Source organism: Myotis daubentonii, chromosome 2 (genome assembly GCF_963259705.1).
Source record: "Myotis daubentonii chromosome 2, mMyoDau2.1, whole genome shotgun sequence".
In the NCBI taxonomy this organism is placed as follows: Eukaryota; Metazoa; Chordata; class Mammalia; order Chiroptera; family Vespertilionidae; genus Myotis; species Myotis daubentonii.
Window position 1 is genome coordinate 141,171,427 of NC_081841.1, and position 6,598 is coordinate 141,178,024.

Genomic DNA, 6,598 nt, shown 5'->3' on the forward strand with positions numbered 1-6,598 from the left:
CAAATGGCTACCGCCTACCTACAGTGAGTGAAAGATCATCATTGGCTAAGGACACAGTTGAACCTGCGGAGTGTGCTGCACGATGGAGATGGTCACTCCTGTCCTGTCTGCCTTCCTTTTGCATGAAAGTGAAGGTCAGTGTGTCCACATTCAGCATAGAGAGACTCCTCTCCTGGGGCAATTTGGTCTGGATACAAACTCCCTTAAGTAAGATCAATGCAGTGGTAACTGAATTACATGGAGGTTAGGTTTTTCCAAAATTGAATCCAAAAAAGAAGAAGCAGTAAGGGGCTAACCCAGTAAGCTACTTCAACAGAGACTATCTCTGAAGTGTAAGAACACTCATGTTTTGACATATAACTGACTTTTGTGATTTTAATGGGTATTATAAAGAAACAATATGCCCCAGATGGAGTCACTTGTGCTAATCCCTGTGTCAGCAAACCAAGACTTAACATGGATCCTAACTACAATTTCAGCCTCCCCAGGAATGTAATCTTAACTGGTGGGTCGAGAATTTCCTGGTCATCAGCCCAATAGACCCCTTTGTCCCCCAAAGGGAGGTGACCTTGTCCGAAATAATCATGGGTTTTTATTAGTGCTTGTGACTTTCCTGAGCCACCCCCTCTCTCCTCTTAAAAGCCTTTCATTTTCCTTACTTCTTTGAAGCTCCATTCTATTCTACTTGATAGATGAGATGCCTCTTGACTCATAAATAGTGGAGTGAAACAAATTTGATCATTAAATTTCCTCAGTGGAATTTGCCTTTTGTGAACAGGGGCAATTTTGTTTTTCTCTCTGAATAGATCCACAACAGAAGCTGACCACCTTTCCTCTGCAGGAGAGTCAAGAACCCTTGGGCAGTTTAATGTATGTGATAGTTAGTGGTCAGAATGAAAGTCAGTCGTTGTCAGGTTTTATTCTGGCTACCACTACTACATGGTCAGTATTCAGGAAGAGATGAAATCTTTTTACTTAGAACAATTTTCTGAAAGGAGTCAGTACCAATCTCTTGCACCTAGAAAGGGTTCCCTTGGAAATTGTTAAAAGTTTCCTAAGCACTAAGGGTTCTCTATTTGAAGATTTTATCATTTATTTAATCAACTATATTGCTCTTTGTTATGAAGATACCGCTGGCTGTGTGTTCCTGACCCTTGGTCTTATTTAGCATTTACATCGCACTTCGCACTTCTATTTAACAAAGGTATGCTGCAGTTGTTTTTACTAGTTATGTCTCACAGCACCCAGTGAAACAGAACAGCATTATTGTAGTTATTTCATAGAAGAAGAGCAAACTCAAGCAGGCCTGGAAGCATGGCAATTTTTAATTGCTACCTTTAGAGTGAAGGAATGTTACTTCAAAGGTTCTGTGTTTCACCAGGTGAGCCAATAAAAATGTTTTGAAAAATAAATGAGGGATTCAGAGGTACTTTTTATCTCAACTCACTTAAGATGTTGTGTGTTGCCTCCCCATATGATAAACATTGAGATGTGTTTGGAATGGCAGGAGTAAAACAGGAAAAATGAAGCTTCCTTTGATAATTCTTTGTCATAATGGTTGTTTCCTTATGTGAAAAAAATGTCCTTTGTTTGGGAGTGAGGTTGCTATCCCCATTTGTTGACCAGGCTCCTTAGGTATGCCATGCATTAGTGGAAGTCTCACAAAGCCCTGTTGATATGGCATGGAATCTCAAAAGCGTTCCTACATGTTTATGGTCTGATATCTTCCATATATATTTTTATCTGGCAGCATTGAGCTAAAATCCTCTGATGAGCTCACTCACAGCAAGGCCAGAGCTCCCAATCTCATCCGCCTCAACCCATCTCTTTCTTGAAAACATAGAACCCCAAGGATTCCCTGTCTTCTCTCCTCTGGCCTGACCACAAGCAATCTCTCCGTAGTTCTCTCCTCCACACTCACGCAGCATATTGATCAGATGGTGAAACCTAATTGCACAACAGAAATCCAATAGAGGGACAAATTTCCTCTATCAAGGATTTTCAAATTTTCCAGTTCTCTTAATAATTCCTTCTTGGTTTTCTAAATAAACAATAGAGTAACTTTCAGAAATAATGCACTTTTCCCAAAGGCAAAGGTTTTTCACATCTACTGATGCTTATCTCTTTCTACTTGTTGATGGCTTGCACACCAGTTTGCCTTTATTGTTCTGGAATCTCACAAAGAATTACATTTTGTTCCATTCTGCTTTTGTAAATTTAGTAACTTTTTCTCAACTGTTCAGTAGCTTGCAGAGCTAGGTTTTGTGAGTGAGGCAGTGTTAAGAAAGAACTGTGTTAATGCAGTCCTTCATTCTCTTGTTAGATATGAATAAGACACTGGAAGTACCTTCACAGCATGCCCCAACTAATGGGGAAGCCAGGGCATATGCCCTGGAGGGTTATAAATGAATTATGATGACATACCAAAGAGAGGATAATTAGTTGTGAAGGAGTTAGTCAGGCAAGCAGCATGGAGAAGAGATATTTGTATGATGCAGTTAAGAATGAACAAAATTGAAAACAAACACACACACACAAAAACAATAACTCCATAGTTTCTCTCTCCAGAGAAGACTCTTAAAAAATATGCCAATTTTAATCCTTTTCTACTATCGAAGCAAAACTGTTCACCAGACAAATTTAGATACGCTAAGGTGGTTTTATTCAGGACTATTACAATAAAGGAGAGTATGAATTCAACTTCACTGAAACAAAGGATGGCATGTGCTTTTTCTACTTGCGTGAGTTAATATAAAGAACCAGAAGGCAGTAAGGGGAGGGGGGTTTGACCAGTGGGGTGTGTGTAGCACTCTGTGTTACTCCTAATTTTGTGTGTATTTTTTTCTGTGATTAGGCCACCTGAGTTTGCTCATTGGTGCCTGTGCAATGTTAATCTCTATTTGAGCCCTAGCCTAAATTAGCTCATACCTGCTCACAAAGACAGGGAGATAGCATCGCTATCTCCTTCAAGGCTTACATTTCAATAGATGGTCCCAGGTCCTGGAGAAAGATATTTCCTACATTGTAAAACTGCCAGAAGAAAACTTATACATATATCTTAAAGGAGCAGAGAAATAATTTACAATTACAAGTTGTCTAAAGTCAATGCTCTAAAAGGGAAATCAGGGGCCTAGAGTCAGGAAGAAACCTGGATACATTTAGCCAAACTAAGTAGAATGTTAAGACCATCTTAATCACCACTGTTTGGAGAGAGAGATGATGAATGTTGGCCAATAGATTAAACTATAAAGGGGCAAGTGGGGAAGACTGTGATTATCAACTTTGTGGAAAACAAAGAGAGAGCCTATGGGGGTTTCTACATTTTTATGTTAAGGGCAAGGCCAAAGCAACAGTGTTTCATGTGGTTCATAGCTCAGAAGCTTGCCATATTTATTCAAATAAATCAACAATGCCTCATGCTTTGTAGCAGTTAAAAATCCTAGTTACAGCATCAGGCTGACTTTAGTTAAAATATTATCCTTAAAATTAATTTACTATAAAATTTAGAAAATGTGCTTAATGTTTCTACTATAAATAAGAATACCTATCTCATTAATGTATTGAAAAAAACTAAATGGAACGCCCTAAGGAACATTTTCCATACAGTGCTTGCTTGGCATCTGAGGAATGCTCAACTAGGGGCAGGTACTATGTGAGTTACCTAAATGAGGTGCCAGCCCCTAATTGGTCTATTGCCTAAAGTTATTCTCATGCCTTCATCCCAAACCCAGCAAAGAAGCACACTGTATTTAGTCCTGTTCTTGAGGGAAAGACATAGCTATTGCTTTGATCACATCATGGTAATTGCTATTGTTGTTATTTTATCCTTTAAGTTCACATGTGATTTATAAAGTTATCACAGGAGGAAATAACCTTAAATAGAATTACTCCAAGAATTAAAAGTTATTGTTGTTGTTGTTGTTTTCTTTTTCTTTGGAATGTTCTATGATTCCTTTAGCTTTTAAAAAATGTTACTTGAATAGCTATTTTTACCAAAGCTTTACATGTCCTTTTTACTTTACCACTGTGAATCTTTAGGGAAGTTGTGTGTTACATAAGCATTAAAGACTTAAGTGAAACTCAGTAAAGAGCAGAGCTAAACTCATGCCTGGCACGGGGTTGGGGGGGACCCGAAACTTCCTCAGGCCACCAAAAGAAGAGAATTTTCTTCATAACATAGAGTCCTGACACTCTATGAATCTATTCTAAATAAAAAAGGATTTTCTGGATTTCCATCTTGCCTGAAGTGTTAAGTTCCCTGCATGACTACTGATTGCCTCAGCAAGGAAGATGTCAAATAACCTCTCAGCCTAGAAAGTAGGGCTGAAGCCCTTGGTCAGTTACTGAAAACTCAACATCAACTAGAATATGAGTACAAATACGATCTGAATGCAGTGACTAAAATTATGTTTTTATTTAATTGATTCTCATAGAGCAAGAAAACAATTATTTTATAAACACTTATTATGTTCTCAGTTCTTTTTTAAGTGCTTATATGATATCGCCAAAGAGCAAAATTGACATTTGCTATAGACTGAATATTTACGTCCCACTGATCTGTTTGTAAGTTGAAATCCTAACCCCTCATGTACTAGGAGGTAAGGCTTTGGGAGGTAGTGAGGTCATGAGGGTGGATTTAGTTCCCTTATAAAAGAGACGCCATAGAGCTCCCTTGTGCCTTCTGCTTTGGGAGGATAAAGCAAAAAGACAGTCATCTACCAGGAAGTAAGCCCTCACTATATGCTGAATCTGCTAGTGCCTTCATCTTGAACTTCTCAACATCTGAAATTATGAGAATTCATTTTTGCTGTTTATAATCCACAGTTCTAGTAGACCAAAAGGACTAAGTATTATTTTACCATTTTTAAAGACTAGGAAGGACATTTCCAAGATTAATATGAGATGGGAGAGAATTTGCTTCCACACCTCTGAAAGTTGCCAACAAATGTCAAGAAGGAAGACAGAATAGAAAACAGGTCAGTAAATCTACAACTCAAGGAAGGAGTGCTTTTGGGAAAGGGACAACATATGTCTTGTATATAAGAGTAACATATTTCAAATCAAAAGAATTGATGAAGGAAAAATTGTCTTCTCTTGAAGACAAATTGTCAATTTGTTGATGGTCAAGGAAGATACACTTTTATTTAATAGTCCTGTCAACTAGATGTCAACTAGATTTAAGTTAATGATTTTAACAGACGTTTTCCTCCTCTGTGGTTCAAAAAGAAAAAGAACACCTTTTTTTTTTTTTTAGAGACATTCAGCAAAATATCAATTAGCTGCCATGAGTTACATGGATTTGGCTTACAGGTCTCTGATCTCAAAATCTGAGAGCTCCTTCGTGCCTTGTGTACTGCAGCCAGCAGATTGGAGGCCATAATCATGCCACAAAACACATATACTGAGTCGTACTACAAGCACTATGGCTATCATTTGGATTCCCATGAGAAAAAGAGAAAGAAGGAAGGTCAAGAGGCTCATGAACATCCAAAGAAGGCAGAAAGATGTTTGGTCTGAAAGCTAAGCTCAACCATAAACAGCTCCATGCTGAGAAAATACAAATGAAAAAGACAATCCAGGTGCATAAAAGAAAAAGACCAAATGAAAGGGTGCTGAAGAGTCCATAAGGAACAGTGCCTGCATGTCTACTGGACAGAGAGGGACAGTCCTGAGCCAAAAGATTAAACAAAAACAAAAAGAGAAAGTGGGAAGACGGGGGACCCCTCTGCCCAAAGTTACTGCCCAGGGAGAAACCGGTATTAAAAGTTATTTGAACAGAAAAGAGAAAGAAGAAAGCATGGAAGAGAATTGTTACTAAACTATGCTTTGTTGGAGATGGCTTTATTTAAAAAACACCCAAGTATGAAACATTCATTAGGCCAATGGCTTACATTTCAAGAAGGTTTATGTGACATGCCCTGAACTGAAGGCCACCTTTTGCCTGCCAATGCTCCATGTAAACAATAATCCCTCATCCGCACTTTATACAACTTGGGATATTATTACCAAAGGTAGTGTCATCAAAGTGAACTTGAACAAGTTGGGCCTTGTGACACAAGGAGGCAAGGTTTGACCAAAATATGCTCAGGTTACTAACAGTCTTAAAAATGATGGATGCATTAATGTAGTCTATTGTTTGACAGCACTTTCATAAAACCAGGAAAGCTTCTTAACTGTGATGTTTCCAAGTACTGTCACACAGCTTATGTGTCAGCAGTCATCCAGAGACTATTTATTCTGTTCTAAAGAACATTAAAATGACCCAGTTTAAAAATATATATCAATTAAACATAAAGATGAAAGTAAGTTGGAATGTAGGCAGAAAGTAAATATTCCAAGTTACTCACTATTATTAATTAATCAAAAGTAAATGTCTCTCTATAAGTTAAAGTAATAACAATAAAACACTTCCAAATGCTTTAGATTAAATACTAATCATAAAATTAATTTGATTATATATCTAAGTCTGGAGATATTAAAATTTGTTATTTCTTGCTATTGGTAAACACTTCAGAATTTAAAAAGCTGAACCCAAGTAAGGTACAAAAGACTTGCTACATACATATTATCAGAGTGGAAAAATCTCAAGTATGAAAGC

At 37.6% G+C, this 6,598-nt stretch overlaps 1 pseudogene; it reads left to right on the forward strand.

Moving 5' to 3' along the window:
* The first annotated feature begins 5,382 nt into the window (after nucleotides 1-5,382).
* LOC132226701 (ribosome biogenesis protein NSA2 homolog) lies at nucleotides 5,383-6,128 on the forward strand (annotated as a pseudogene).
* The last annotated feature ends 470 nt before the right edge of the window (nucleotides 6,129-6,598 follow it).